Source organism: Temnothorax nylanderi, unplaced genomic scaffold (genome assembly GCF_030848795.1).
Source record: "Temnothorax nylanderi isolate EJ_2023f unplaced genomic scaffold, tnyl_v1.0 TNYL_tig0003_pilon, whole genome shotgun sequence".
Taxonomy (NCBI): domain Eukaryota; kingdom Metazoa; phylum Arthropoda; class Insecta; order Hymenoptera; family Formicidae; genus Temnothorax; species Temnothorax nylanderi.
Window position 1 is genome coordinate 1,932,430 of NW_027249065.1, and position 16,274 is coordinate 1,948,703.

General features: G+C 40.9%; 1 protein-coding gene across 1 annotated transcript in view; it reads left to right on the plus strand.

Moving 5' to 3' along the window:
- Positions 1-3,164: 3,164 nt before the first annotated feature.
- Positions 3,165-16,274, plus strand: part of LOC139771442 (uncharacterized) — a 64,087-nt gene continuing 50,977 nt past the window's right edge. The window contains exon 1 of the mRNA XM_071704224.1: positions 3,165-3,596. The gene's annotated coding sequence lies outside the window, so the exon portion shown is untranslated. The remainder of the gene's footprint in view (positions 3,597-16,274) is intronic.

A 16,274-nucleotide genomic window follows, 5' to 3' on the forward strand; every position in this document is an offset into this window, starting at 1 on the left:
ATGTTTTTTAAAAAAAGTGTTGAAATTGTGCCAAATAAAAAGAGGAAATATGATAAATGTTTTAAAAAAATTAAACTGTTTTAACTCAGCAAGATAATAGAAAATATTTAAATGTATATAGATAATATTTAATTAAAATAAAATATTTAATACAAAAAACTTGGCGCTGCTAGATCTCGGAATATAATAAGATAATGAAAATTAATAATGTTCTTAATTTAGATTTGAACATAACACACACGTATTTCATTATAAGGAAAGTAATGGGGGGATAAGGACCGAAATCTACGGTCGAAACGTCGTTAGACATAATAAATCTATATTCCCAGTTAGCATCGAACATTACTTTCCTCATTATTTATTCACTGGCGAAGAAAAGTCTACTTTCTTGTATTTCATTATATTTATTCATTTATTTCGACCGTACTTGTTCTAGCAGTGTTTTTTCAATGTTATTTTTAATAATAAACATTAGAAGAAATATTGTGTAAATATACATCATGTAAATATAATTATTACATAGTAGATATTATAAAAGTATTATTACAAGTTTTAAAAAGTTAAGATTGGGTTTTCTATATTATGTACATAAAGTACTTAACAGATTAAATTGCATTACTTGGTTGTAGCAACAATTGGAACAAACATGTTGTATATTTTATATATAAAAATTGTTTCAATTTTTACTACAACCAAGTAATGCATTTTAATCTGTCGAGTATTTTATGTATATAATATACAAAATCTTAACTTTTTTAAACCGGTCAAGCAGGTTGTCAATGACGTCAATAGGTGCTCAACACGATGCATAAAATCACGATTGTATAACGTTACTGCAACGTCTCTGTCACCAGGAATTTGACTGTTAATTACATGGCAGCGACACGTGTTAATCACGTTTCGAATTCTAGTTTAGACGTCACTGTAACGTTACGTGACGAGTTAGCACGTTATAGCGACGTGCTTACTGTGTACCGTGCTCTTAAGGTACATTCGGTGAAATAGGAAAAATGCAACTTTAGTGTTTAATTATTTTATAGACCGTTGAAAAAGATTGAAAAGTTGAGAAATTTATTTGATAAAAGTTATGTTATGCAGTTTCTAACGCGTTTCTTAATGTGTTTTTTAATGAGTTTTTTGTCCATTTTTTTAAATGCGTTTTTTATGTATTTTTTATTCTTCTTTCTTGTATGCCTAAGTTGAAATTTTTTTTAAATGTCAAGCAACTCGTGCAGTTCTCAAAATTGCCGTTTTGTTGCACGATAAGGCACTTCCAAATGTGCCAATCAATAATAGATAACGCGTCAATGATAGCAAGCTTTATTCGATGAACTTTTTACATGTGAATTCTTGCATGCATGCATTGAGTCGCCGAAATACATTGACAATTATATACTTATTGTCCCTTATTAAACATTCGCGTATTAAATTGTAGCCATCCATCTCGAAGCAACGGATCTGTGAGATATCGTATAATATTCACAGATCTATTACTTGAAATATAAAATAAAAAATAATTTCGCACTCACCAATACGATGCGCAGCAGAGTTGTAACTATGCCGATGCCCTCTCGTCTTCCTCTCGACCAGCTGTCTTTCTCCCCTTCCTGTTCCTTTTCAAACGTACTTCTGTTGCACTCATTCTTAATTACGATCGCGCCTAATCACCGAAAGACGAGTTCGCGCGGCACTTTTTGTATGGCACTCCCGAAAATGTATTGTGTAAGTGTCTCGTAAAGTAGGTACACAAAATATTATTAAATTATTTTAATATTAAACTGATCGATCGAATTATTCGGCTCGATGATTCACGGGTCAATCCGGAAATGATAATTGAGTAGATTAAGTTTAAACCGGAGCGCGGAGGGGATCAAAACGCGACGCGGCAGATATTTCGAGAATTGTTAATAAAATAACTGTTGCTCATAGATATATCGGTTATCTAATTATCAGTTCTTCACTGCGATTCTTATGTGAGATAAGCGGAGCTCGCGAAATATCCGCGCTTATCTACTCCCGAGGGATGATTGTGTTTTGAAGAATGACTACAATACGATGCCGATGTAGCGAGCCCGTTAACTGCTCGCCCGAGTCTCGCCAAGTGATATCAATAGGTGCTCTCCATTTACATCAAAACTCAGATAATTCTCATTTGTGACGTCGTACTATCCTTTTTGGCAATTATATAATGAATGATAAAGACAGAATGACGTCACAAGTGAGAATTATCTGAGTTTTGATGTAAATGGAAAGCATCTAATAACATGTAAACCGGCGCGGCGCGGCGTACGCCGCGCGTAAACAAACGCCGAGGCCGCGTGCCGGCCGGACTATTGTTGCCTTGAAATATTTAACTTTACAATATAATTCACATCATGCGTACTGTCTATCATCGCGCGTTATTCATTGAAAGAATGAAATCTGCTCCGCTCGATCGAGCGAATATTTATGAAATGTAATTTATTAGATTTTACTAGAGTTTTAAATCGCGAGAATGAAATTATCTAATGGATAAATCACACGCAAATTTATTGTTAGCTGGAATATAACGATCGCATAACAATTCGTGCGCAACGCGTTACAATTCTACGAAAAACACAAAATTTCATTTCAAACGATAACGTTTCACTTCATTTCATTTCGTTGTCCGTGATTCGCGTGTCACTTCGAGCTTTCGATCTGTAAACGACAATGAATAAACAGCGTTATGGATTACGCGAATAATATTAACACAGATACTAATTTGCATAATAACCTCAATTCCGAAACATCCTTTTAATAGAATCAATGAGAGAGAAACACCATTAATCCTTTTAATAGATCTTGCTTAATTTAATACTTGCGGTTAACGGGTTCGTTAATATCGAGATAATATTCTTTCCCTGCCGATTGATTTATTTGCTTACTTTTCTGTATTGCCAAAAGTTAATGTAAGAAGAACATTTATCAATCGCCGATAACCGTACGCCGATACGCGGGCTGAACAGTACGAGAGAGTTCGGAGTAAAGTGCGCCTGCCGCGCGAGTGGCGCGAGTCGTTTGCCGTTTGAATCGTCGGCCGCGGTCGGTTATCTTCGCCGCCGCTCGTGTCGCGCCGCCGCCGCGCCGCCGTGCCGCCGAGCCGCCGCTAGCGCTCGGCTATCTCCGTCGTCACTCGTGTAACGGCCGCCGAGCGCTCGTTGCGCAGCTCTCCCGTCCCACCGGTCCCACTGTCCCACAGGTCCCACTCCGTGTTTCATCTTCGCGTCGCGTCGGTCGCAACCGTTTCTTCTCCTTGCGTCGTCGTCGTCGTCGCGCCGTCGCGTTGCGCGATTTCGTACGCTCCGTCTCGCGAATACGAAACGCCCGTTCCCGTAACAGTCGCGCGTCGCGGCGCGACAGGTTCGCGCGTGTCCGTCGTCCTCGTGCCGGAGTATCCGCGAGTATCGTGTGAAACATTCTGTGTCTCTCGGACTTCAAGAGGATCGCCCGAGGGAGTCCTTCTTTTCGGAGCTAACTTCATAGCGGCCGAGTGAGAGACGGAGGAGAGCCGAAGGACCTCGTCGGATCGGTAGCGTCGTCGCCGCCGCGCCGAGATTCATCGGAGGATTTTCGAGGTATGTAGCGCGTAAATGTGCGTGAGTCCTGTGTGTATTATTGCGCGAGCGCGTCGTACTTTCGGGGGCTCCCTTTCGGCCGCGTTTTCTCGCTCGCGGAGCGGAGCCACCACCACCTGTTGGCCATGGAAAAGTGCAACGACTCGTGACGGCCGATGCCGTCAAATCGTACAGCGGAGACGCGCCCCCGGATTTATTATTTAATCGCATTTAATCGCGGACCACGATCGTGCATTTTGAATTGAATCGCGACGGTTTCGGGTGTTCGCTATACGGCTGGAGCTGTACGTAGTAATTCAATCGTTGTCGCGGAATCCGGTTTTACCTTGGCGAGAGAGGAAACATCATCCGCCATAATCTTTCGTATTTCGCTATTAGGTATCTCTGAAATTGGCCGTAAGATTAGAAGCGCGTTAACGAGCATTGGAGGCCAAGCGAGGAAAGACGACTCGCTTATTTATTTGCTATTTAATTGATTCGCGAAGACTTCTCATGCTCAAACGCCGATGATTTAAAAGCCACAATCTTCCTTTGTTATTAAAAAAAAATGTCGCGTCTAATTTATTTAAAAAACTCGGGTTAATTCAATAGAAATATTTTATAAAAGAGAACTTGGTATCTTTAACTTTCCTCCTTTTATTTGTGATTTTTTTTTAATTTACGAAGCCAATAATTTAAAAACCATAACTCGCTGTTATTTGAGAAAATTCACATCAGCAATTTGTTTGAAAAATTCTTAGCTCAGATTAATTCAATAGAAATGTTTTATAAAAGACAATCACTCGGTATCTTTAATTTTTTCTCTTTATTCGAGATTTTTAAACTTACGAAGCCAATAATTTAAAAATCACAATCTCCTTCTGTTATTTAAGAAAATTACATCTGCGATTTGTTAAAAAAAATCCTTATCTCAGATTAATTCAATAGAAATATCTTCTGAAAAGGACAATCTCACTTATTGTTAGTATTTTTAACTTTCCATTTTATCTGTGATTTTTTCAAAGACAATTTAAAAGTCATAATCTCGCTTTGTTATTTCAAGAAAATTCCGCTTGCAATTTATTTAAGAATCTTTCAGTCAGATTAATTTAATAGAAATATCTTGTAAAAGACAACCACTTAGTATCTTTAATTTTCCTCTTTGTTTGTGACCTTTAAGTTTGCGTAAATCACTTAACAAACGCGCATTTCAGGCGGAATAAGAGCTCGCGAGAAATCACGATTTTAATCGAATTTAATTGCGAATTTAATTGCGCTCGAGCGAAGTGCAAATACCGCTAAAACTCGACGATGCTAAACACGAGAAATATCTCGCGGCGAGCGTTGCATGAGACTCGAACGTCTGTTTAATTTCTCGGATCGCGGAACGAGAATCTATCGGGGATTACGGCGAGCCGAGAATAAGATTGCGATCGAGGGAGGAAAAAATTTCTACGTGCCTCCGCGATTGAACTCGCATTCCGTTTATACTCCGTATTGTTGTTTAGAGAATAACGGAACTCCGAGGGTAACGAATCCGCGGAAGACCAGCTCGCAGAAACGAATTAGACGATATGGCGGGAGTAACTACGACGTCGCAATTACGATCCGCGGTGATTTTTCCACCAAGCGCGTGCGTTTATCTCTCGAATCGCGTATTCGACGTGTATTTTCGCGCATCCGCTCGGCGAAGCGCGAGGTTTCGCCAAGGCTCGCACCGCGTCGTCGCACCGGTGTTTGTTTTCATCTCGACGTTTATTCGCGGAATTTTTGAAACGAGCCTTCTCGGATATTCTCTCTCTCTCGCCCGTATATTCTCGCTTGTATAAAATCTCCCTCGAAATGCGCGCTCGAGGTCGGATCCAACTTGAATTTCGTCCTCGCGAGGTAGATTCCGATTGAATTTGACTTCGCGAGATATAACGCTTGTCGGATTTGAACAAAGTTTTCAGCCAGCTCCTCTCGCGCTCGTATTTTTCTTCCGCGATTATTTTATCTCTCTCGACACCGCGCCGGGGTTACTTTTCCCTTCGACGTCCGTGAAAACGACGCTTCGAGAGAACGGCGGGCGCGGTTCGGCGAAGTCCGCGGAATCGCGAAATCGGGCCACCTGACGTCGGTCCCGATATTTATGTTTATAAAACACGCGTTGCAGAAATACGCCTGACGTCGTCGTTTGAAATGCAAAGTGCTTTAACGTTTTTACGCGCGTGACTGACGGCGAGGATCGCACGCGTGGCCCGTGGCAACGAGGCCGTTAAAATCGCGCGAACGATCGTTTAATTCGTCGCAGGCGGCACGCGATTCGCTCCGCGAAAATATTTGCGTTCACCGAGAGCCTCGCCTCGAGTGATGAACGTCTCGAAACGCGGCTTGAATATTTCCGGGCCGTGTAACTTTCGCGTCGACATTGATCGCGAGGCTAAATATTACATCTAAAGCAACCTTGCATATCATCGTGAATTACGATGTACTAACTATAATGATGTAATTGCTTGTTAGAGAATTTATTTAGCAAAGCGTTCTTTGAATCCGACAAAAATTTTACCATCTCTTTTGCCAAGCACTCTGCACACAAAAATCAGATTTTTAAGAACGCAACTGAGAATATCATGAGGATACAATGAATTGACTTGAGTATCAATTTGGTATCGTGATTACTTGAATTTTCAAGCTTACTGCTTGTGAAAAGTAAGAAAAATTGGAAGGAAGTAAAATAATACTACCTATAAGTGTTAAAGAGAAAATTGATATCTTTATTTGATATCTCTAGATATATTTTTATAGAATATATTTGGTATTTTTTTGGAATATAAAACTTTTATTTAACTGTCATTGTCTCATGACGTTCATCTATCATGGATAAAGAAGTGTAGGAACAAATGTTGGCGAGGTGTATCTTCGCGTTGAATATCGTAAGAAAAGAAATTGCAAAGTAGAGGAATAAATATTTATAAACGCGCGCACACTTTTGTCGAGAACAACGTCCGATTACGAAAACTAAATTTTACAAACGTATACGAATTTCCAGACGCGTAAAAGGCACTCGAAAATTAGAACGCGTAATCGCGGTGGGCACGGTTACAAGGTTACGTGATCGCGCCTCCGACCGATAATAATGGATCGTTATGTAATCAGCGATTTGCAGGATTGGTACTAATGCGTGCAGGCATTTGTTGATTCCGTCGCTCGGGCTCGTCGGCTCTTATTGTAACGTAAATTCCAGAACGCCGGTTCCAGATCGCCATACGAGGGAGAAATTGTTGCGTGAAAATGCGGCCTTGCCAAAAATTTACATTTGATTAAAATCACTGAAAAATATCTCAAAAAATGCTCAACAAGTTCTCTTTGTTTTACAACTCAGTATCTTGCACTTAAACAAAATAAAGCGTATTAAAAAGAAGAAACTCGTGTTACGTCACAAATGAGATAATTGTTGACATTACGAGAGATTAGATATCGACCCACACTTAATTAATAATTCATCACACATTCGATACGCGTTTTATTTCGGTCGTTGTCGGGGGACAGATATAAGTTCAATAGTAAAAATAAGATTCGGTGTTTCGTAATGAATTTTTTTTTACGGAATACTTCAGAGGGACGAGATAATTTAATATAACCTTTTTTTTATTCCTCTCGCGAGCGGACGAAGTCCACGCGATGATGAAACGTGAAAGCGGGAGGACTCCTGCCGACTCTTTTGGGACTTCGGCGCGGATGGCGCGGATGCTCGTTGGGTTGCATCCAAACAATGAATTACGCAACGCGCTGCGCGTTGGAATACACGGCCGCCTTCCTCTCTCTTTCTCTGTCTGTCTCTTTTTCTCTCTCCCGCTCTCTCGCTCTTTTTACAGTCAGGCAGGCAGGCAGGCGCGCTCAAACTGATATTACACGGTATTATTACGAGGTACGCGCGCACACGTTGCATTAGGCAGGAAACGCGAAGAAGAGTCGTGGTGTATCGCGTCGACCCGGTTTAGGCGTGCCTCTAAACCGCTAGAACGCTGAGCACGGTGAGGAAAGCAGAACGCCTCTGAAATGTCAGGCACCGATGCTGGTGAACGGAGTACACATCTCTCTCGGGCACCACGCCGATATACTCCGATATATTCCACACGTGCGGCCGCATAGCCGTTTTATCGGAGCCTTCAATACTCGAATATCGATAATGGAACACCTTCTCTATACAGAGCTTCGGTATCGACGGCACTGTCGTAGCTCGCTATCACGATATCGTCGAGATCCTGGATAACGCCGGAACTTCGGTACCTCGGTGCCTCTTTCTACGATCCCTTGATACCGTAGATTTCTATTTGTATCGTCTTCTTTGATCTCACGAATCTTTGGTAGCGAGGATTCTCTCGCGTCTTCCCGATCTTCGGTTTCATCGATTTTTATGTACATGCTTCGAATCTTATAGATCTCGAATACCACAGATTCTTGATTTTTATTTTTATGTACCTATATTTTAAATTTTGAAACATTTGCTGTTTCAAATTTTTATATCTATTGAGCTTTATTTTTTTAAACATATTTTTATATCTTTAATCTCATAAATTCTTATATTATTTTCTTTGTTACATATTTTTATTCTTATTTAAGATCTTACAGATCTTTATTGCTGCGAATTTATGTCTATCAATTTTTACTTCAATGGTTAGTTATTTTTAAATATCTTTAATCTTATAATTCTTTGGTATCATAAGTTCTTGTAGCTATCACTTTTTAATTACACAGAATTTTATTTCTATTGTACTTTGAATCTCATAGATTTTTGTTACCACGAATTTTTATCTTTATCAATCTTTGCTCCATCGGAAGCCTGTTTCTACAGATATTTTTAATCTTCTCTATTGTCCGTTTCTATCAATATAAATTAACCTTAATCTCGGTTTAACTTACTTTTTATCTTTTTCTAGTTCATAAGAATTAGAAGGAGATGAAAAGTTTGTAAGTATTTATTTGTATAAATATCTTTAATTTAAGAAATCTTTGAATAGTATAAATTTTTATTTTTGCTTGGATCCGCGAATCTTTATTTATATGATTTTTTGATTTCGTGAATCATACTTTCGTTTGTGAATTTCCGGTAAATCAAAGATTGTTGTGTGAGTTTTATCATTTATAGCGCTCGCACAGATTTTCTCTGTCTCGTAAATCTCTCGCGTGCAAATTTCTGCGTGCGTTCTAAATCTACTTTACCTTAGAGCTTTACGTAAATGCTCGCACGCGAGTATATTTAAACTTTGCTCAACGGTATCATCATTCGTTTGGATTCCGAAGCAGGTTGCGAAGTGATAAACACGCGGGAATGTCGTTAACGACGGTCGTCGTTTCACACGTGCATCGTCGTGCTCGTAAAAAAGCTCGTCATTCGTCAGTTTCTATCTACGGGCGGAAAAAAGAGGACCAGAGTCACAAGTGTAAGGCCCGTATTCTCAGTTCACTTTTATCGATAAAAGCGCGCTTTTATTTCTGAGAGGCTATAGTTTACGTTACACATACTATAGCATTTCAGAAATAAAAGTGCGCTTTTATCCGATAAAAGTGAATTGAGAATACGGGCCTATGTCTTTCGCCGATTCTATCGTCCATCGATCATAATTAATCGCATTTTTGTCGCGACTTCGAAACTCGTAAGCCACTTCTGTTTACTCTCGCGACAATGATCCAGCTTGATCGTCGTCGACGTTCAGCATCGCGTAATCGCTTATTCGATAACGATCGCGAGGCGCAATTAAGGAGATTAACGTCTTCATCGCGCGGCTTTTAATCGCGATTCAATAGCTGCATCTGTAACCCATTATTACGTCGCAATTATAATACAACTTGCAGTTTAGGAGGGAGCGTCTTAACTGAAAAGAAGCCAATATATTCAGCGAATAAAGTTATAAGGTTCAATTAGGCCCATAAAATCACTGTTGAAACGGGCAATATTTTATTCTTAAAGAGCGCGTATTTTTATTTAGTCAGAAGATTACCAGGATAGTTTTCTGCCTATTTCACAGAATGTTAATTACTTTGATAAATGCTTTTATAATATAAAAAAATTTACTTTTTTTGTAGACGAAATGGTGTCTGTACTAAATTCGAGAGCGCTGAATCTGGTGACGTATTTTTTGTCAAGATGCGTCGTCTCGTCTCTTATCGGGCGCAGGTTGACTCGTCTAGGCGGCATTTACTTAACGAGCGTGCACACGCACACGTTCTCGATAGGGAAGCCCTTCGCCGGTAACCAGGTGGATTCATCGTCGCGCCGCGGCCGTCCGCGTCGGAGCGACGTGGTTAGTATATACGAAGTAAAATGGAGCACGTAGCTCAAAGGAGTTATCACGGATCGCGATCGAATCGAATCGAGGATCTAACCGCGTGCAGACACGCACACGCAACTCGTGCCCTCGTCTCGGTATACATCGGCTTTTCTCCGATCGAAACTGGTTCGCGGATAAGGTCTTTAACCTTACGCTAGCCGGCAGGCTCCGCTGCCTAGAGGTGGTTCTAGAAGAAAGAGAGGGAGAGCAATAGCGCGGCTGATATGACGATGACGATGTGTTGGCCGCGGCGGCGGCGATGGTAATGATCGCGCACTGTTGGTTAGCGTATACATGCACGTGCTCTTGCCACATTCGTCGCCGTCGAGGTTTACGGTCGGCCGTAAAATAATTTAAGCATAGCCGCACCGAGAATCGTCCTGCATAATCCACATTCGCGTCGTGGGACACGTGGAAATGGGAATCCATTTAAAAAAAAAATGGATCGTGTAAAAACAAAGACTCGTGATGCCAAGGATATCTGCGATGATGTGAAATTGTTAGGTATCGAATTACTGAATGTGATTTCGATGATATTGCATAATACTAAACAATCGGGGCACGAGAAGATCAGGATCCGCGGCGTAAACGGGTCGTGAAAATGAGAACTTATGCTCGTGACGTTTCGATGGTGCTTGATCCACTTTGGTGTAACAAAGGACGAGAATTAGGTTGCGTTAAGGATCCGCGGAATGACTGATAGAAACAAAGATCCACTAAGGATTTACCGTGTCAGGCTATCAGAATATTGAATGTCAAGGATCATTGGTATTTTACATCAATTATATATAAGTTTAACACACAAGTTAAACCTGTAAAAATATTTCATTTATCTATCTTTAAGTTTTTAATTGCGATTTTCATTTACTTCGTCGCGGAGTTTATTATCTTTAGTTTATCAAATATTTCGTAAAAGTATTTTATTTATCTATTTTTAAGCTTTTAATTGCGATTTTTGTTTACTTTGTCACGGAGTTTATTATCTTTAGTTCATAAAATAATTTGTAAAAATATTTTATTTGTCTGTCTTTAAGTTTTTAATTGTGGTGTTTGTTTACTTTGTCGCGGAACTTTTATCTTTAGTTTACAAAAGCTTATTAATTTTCCCTTGCGACGCTAGAGTACATTATATCTAGATTAGTACCTTTAGAGATGTTCCTTGGTGAATCAGTTAACAGCGGGTCAAGAAAGCTTTCTCGTCGCTGCTGCTCTTGTCGGAAGGTTGCGATAATATCAGGGAAACGGCTTTGCGTAAGCCTGGTGTCTCGTCGAATGCATACGCAGGATGTTTTTCTCCTTATTCATCTCAGGCTTAATTATTTTCTTATTCTGCTCGACATGATTTTTAATTGCACGCACCGTACGTTCTCGTGCAATTAGCCCGATGTACGACGTAACACGAAGTATAATCTCTTCTGTAGATACATACGATTATTCCCATTAAAAGGAATAATATCTTCCGCCGTACTGATCTGTTTATTATCGATTGTTAATATCTCGTCGCTAATACAACAATTATTTTTAATTAATAACGATTTTCAGGACATTTGATTATTTGTGTGTTTACATGTAGGTATTATCAAAGATGGAAATGGAAAAAACTATTTCTTTTTACGAGTTTTTATCGCAACATGTCGTTTTTTACGGTGCCAGAAATAGGTCAGACGTTCTCGGAGCAGCGTCCGCGAGCGTTTTGACGTGACGCAAACGTCAAAATTAAAATAAACGCACGCGATCGACGTTACACGATATGTCTCGATCGAAAATCAGAGCGGCGAACGCACGAGCTTCGCTATTTCCATACGCACGCGAGCGAGTCGAGTACGATGGGAGAAAGTTCTCTGGCGACGTCCGAACTCCGGAAACGCCGGCGCCGCGCCGCGCCGCGCCGGTGCGAGCCGGATTTCGAGAGATCAGTCTTCGTTTTCACTGACGCACGGAAGACCTCGCGAACGCGCGACATCCTCTCCTCACGTTGTCACGTGGATTCGTGGCCGCGCAAATTACGGTGAAATCGTACTCGCGCACGTGTGTAGGCGCCTCGAGATCACGGGTATTAAATTCTTGCGAAACGCGCTCTTATGGAACATAAAATCCGATGCTTAAATCGAAAGTCCCGAGACTCGATTGAATTCCCATTCAAATAAGTATGATTTCGAATTAATTATGAACATATGGCATCAGAAGTTATATTTATCAGAAGCGATAATTGCGCAGCGCTCGTATATGAATAAGGATTTCTGCAATTATTCATATTTTTCTTTCGACTCTAGTCTGAAAGCTTTAATTTGAAAGTGTTTCAAATTCAATCCAAATTTTAATTAAAGAATTTTAAATTGTCAACAAGATACAAATGTATTAATTTTAATACATTTATGTATAAGCGAAAATTCAAAGATTTAAAAAATTATTTTATTTTGTATGTATTTTACATAAGGTGGACTACAAATAAGGAGAATTTATATAAATTGAATTGTTTATATAAAAATTGTTACAAGATCGATGCAACGTTGTAAGAGACTTCATGCTTTGGTTCCAAAAATTGAATATACTTATTGACGATATGTTCCTCAAGTGATCCATGAATCATGACAAGTGAATCGATCACTTCGAAATAACACGATGTCTATCTTTTTCCGCGGCGCTCGTGATACGGCGATGCATCATTGTAACGCAACGGGATGTAGGCAAATGTGCGCGGATTAAGATCGTTGGTGCGCACTAGACGTGATTTATTGCGTTATGCCCACTCCGATTTATCAGCCGTGACGTTGTAATAGGCACTAATGGAATTAGAGTAAAAATTGGATAACACTTATTTGTTACGATTACGCGGCGTCTCTGATAACTGACATCCACCAATAAAATATTCGATGTGTCGTAACTGCCTCTTGCCACATCGCAGTTTTATTACATTTCGTCAGAAGCTCTACAATGGAATTCAATTTACCTTCTCGATCGTATCATTTAATCAACGTTTCGCACCATTTGGCGAAACAGTAAATTAACCCTTTATCTGTGTTTCAATCAATCAAGCTTACATGACTATACTTTCTTTTTTATTACTTATATATAGTCTTAATTGAAGTTTCCTAGCAAATTAATACGCTCCAGCTTGTAATTTATTTAGACGCGAGGAAAAGCATGCGCGTGATAGCTAGAGACCGCGTTCAAAAGGCTCGATTGAATATTGAATACTACGTGGAAGCTGAATGTAGACACGAGTGCTGGAGGTCAATATATAGTATATACCTAACATTAGCGATGTATTAACGGTCGTGTTTACATTTTCAGCGCGCGATTCTAGAGCAACGCGATAGATATTCGAATCGGCGCGTCGGGATCGAGTGTATTTCATTAGCAGATTTCATTAGGCTAATTAGGAGCCCTTGTTACGCGCGTCCGTGCGTAATTACGGTCGCGGAAACGCTCCGCGGAATCTGTGGAAGTTGGAAAAGTTGCGCATTCTGCGGCCTGGATGCCCCACTTTTCGAGCTCCGATATGCCTTGGTGGAAAAAAAAAGGATTGCTCCGGCGAGTATATTTTTTTAGTGCACGCTACGATAGAAAAATTTTTCGAGATTTCTGTCCGTCCGGATTTTTAAAAATCTCACGCATCACAAAAACGTACCATTGTAAAATCACGTACACCTTGAAATCGTGACGTTATAGTATTTAATTAAATTATATTAAATTGCGAAGCTAATAATATTGGAGACACATCGTGATCTATTAATATTTAGAAAAATTATACATTTTAAAAATAGAATTGCTAGGTATTTAATTTATGGATTTAATTTCTAGTAATTTAATTTATGGACTCTTAAAGATTTCGCAAATCTCCGGAAGAAATCTTAAGAAAATTAGCCGCGCGCGACACGAATTATCAACGTGATGGCAACTGTCTGACAGTTCGGTCGTTGTTGCTCGTTATTATTTCGCGCACCGGTCGAAACACGCGTGTCGTCATCAGTTTACCGTCAATTTACGTCGATGTTATTCACGATGCAGGTGCGGAGGCGCGACATACCGGCAGGTGCGAGACAGGCAAGTGGTCTAACCCAAATTCTCAGGCAATTACTGGCGGGTTTTCACCGTGACTCGCGGTTTCCCTCTCGCAGGCAAATAGACTGAAGAGATAATAGATAAAGAAGGTTTTGATCGGCGCATCCTCTCACACAGGCACCTATACCTATATACGTGCGCTCGCAATTAGCCGTGCAATTAACGCGACTGTATGTCATTACGATCCGCGACGCGGACAGAATTGGCTTCTCGCGCGGACTCTCCGTGAAAATTTCCGCGAATTTTACTTCTTCGTTGGGATTCCAGATTGCTTGAGCTTTAATCGGGATAACGCGCTCGTCCGTCCGTGTTTAGAAAGCGATTCCGCCTATCTGCATCCCTGCCCATTTTCTCCGTTACAGTATAGTACTTTCAAGTGCTCTCAATGTCTTTGCATCGCACAAACGACGGGCGTTCCTCCAATCGCTAAAATAAATTTCCATATTTCAAAAGACTCGAAAAATGCGTTCTGTAGGTTTAAAAAACAAACCACTATTTATATTTCTAGCAAAATTTTATTAATTATAATTTATATAAATTTTTAAATCTGTCAAATACTTCGTCTATACTTCATCAAGTATGTTACTCGTTTGAGCGTATTTGTTCACGATCGAGCCAAAATTCGCTGATTAACGTTGATTCATCATCAACGCGATTGCGAAACGCATGGATCTTTTGCGTGCGATAATAACGCCATAATTTTCGCAGTGATCGCCTAACCGTCGCAATAACGTTCTATAAATAACCGCGGCCAAACCGGTATTGGGGTCAGGCGGCGGCGGCTGCGGTGGCGGCGGCGGATGTGCCCACGATCGCCTATCGCGTATCCCGAAAAAGCGATGATCCCAGTCGGAATCACCGAGCTGTCCGCGGATTTCGCGTTCGCGTTCGCGACCGTATTTCGTTCGTTGCGTACGAAGCACGGATACACATTACACGCACGTGAGAGATCGCGGCGAGATCGCGGACGCGAATGCGATGTTCACTGGCCCGCTCCGCCACGCTCTGCTTGCCTCCGCAAACGCGACTCATTATGACGCGTCCTCTCCTCTCCTCCGCGGCTTCATCCCGCACGATTCTTTCCGTCTTGCTCCTGGATTTAAAACGCCACTTTTGTCGATATCCTTCGCGGTATCCGGAGCGCAGTGTTTAGCACTTACGGTATTTTCGTCGATTCACTCGCGTACCGTCATGTTTATTGCAAACATTGAATCTCAAGTTGATGATTTTTCAAACTGACAATAAGAACGAGGCATAATTAATTTAATGACCAAAAAATGTACTTTTAATCCGTGATAACTTGGTAAATGTTTATCCAATAATTAAGGAATTACCGGAACTGTTTTGTTGTTGTTCTTATTAAAGCAAATTGTGTCGTCCGAATGACGAGTTTTATTACACCGCTCTTTCTCTTTTGCACTCTCCACTTCTTTTTATTATTTATAAAGTTACTGTCACTTAGCCAATACGACGATTGCCTACTCGCAAGAGTAACCAACAAGATCGTTTTTTTCGCTATCCGACTTTCTCTATATCTTTATTGGCTTGATTTTACGATATCGGACGTGAATAGCTTTTGATCTTCGACATTTACTTACTTTCCAATGCATAACAGACAGAAAATTCGTGGGCGTTCTTTAAACGATCGATTGGTACTCTTTTCGATCTGTCGTTGCGATGATATGTTATCCGGATCGCGCGACAAATTTTCGTTTTCCAGGGATGTCGCTTTCCTCTCCTTTTCCAAATCTCGCGGGAGGTGTTTCTTGTCGGGAAACGTAAATTCACCATGCGACTCGGGCAGATTTCCCGCGAGCATCGATATCTTCTTGTAGTAAACTAGTAAAGTTAGTAAAGGAACGGTTCTCGAGAAACAAGGCTAGTCGGCCTGTGTAACATGGTCCCCTTTTTCCGGAAGATGTTTTCTCTCCTTTCCCTCTCTCTCTCTCTCTCTCTCTCTCTCTCTCTCTCTCTCTTTCTTTTTTTTGAATCGTCGCTCGGGCTACATGAATTCTGACGCGTCCGTCCATCCGATCGTTAAATTGTAAGAAAGGAACGGGTTTTGTTGTTGGGATCGTAGGAGAGGAAGCCCGACGAGAGTTGGGCTTCCATTACCGTTGTAAGACTATGGCTCAGGGCCGTATTACGCAAGAGAGCCGGTCCGACGAACCTGATCGTCACGATCCCTACGTAGATCTCCCCCCGCCGTTCCCCACCGAGCGCGTTGCCCGACCGGATTCTCTCTCCTTCGATCGCGAGGTCGAGGCTTGTTCGAGGGCCCGCCTGGATCCGTTGAAAAATATCTGAATAAAATGCTCGC